At 40.4% G+C, this 203-nt stretch overlaps 1 protein-coding gene across 1 annotated transcript in view; it reads right to left on the minus strand.

Moving 5' to 3' along the window:
- LOC107665992 (alpha-1-syntrophin-like) overlaps positions 1 to 203 on the minus strand; it is a 28,049-nt gene that overhangs the window by 4,055 nt on the left and 23,791 nt on the right. The gene's annotated exons all lie outside the window — the stretch shown is intronic.

Raw genomic sequence — 203 nt, forward strand, 5'->3', positions numbered from 1 at the left:
CTCAGCCAAATATTGTCCTATCCTAACAAACCATACATCAATGGAAAGATTATTTATTCAGCTTTCAGATGATGCTGACATATTAGGTTAGTGGGCTAATCAACATTTAGCCTATCAAAAGCCTAAAACACACTGGAGTGCAGCACATTAGTGACGTGACATGTGGCCAAGTATGGTGACCCATACTCGGAATTAGTGCTCTG

The sequence above is a fragment of the Sinocyclocheilus anshuiensis genome, unplaced genomic scaffold (genome assembly GCF_001515605.1).
Source record: "Sinocyclocheilus anshuiensis isolate Anshui unplaced genomic scaffold, SAMN03320099.WGS_v1.1 scaffold447, whole genome shotgun sequence".
In the NCBI taxonomy this organism is placed as follows: Eukaryota; Metazoa; Chordata; class Actinopteri; order Cypriniformes; family Cyprinidae; genus Sinocyclocheilus; species Sinocyclocheilus anshuiensis.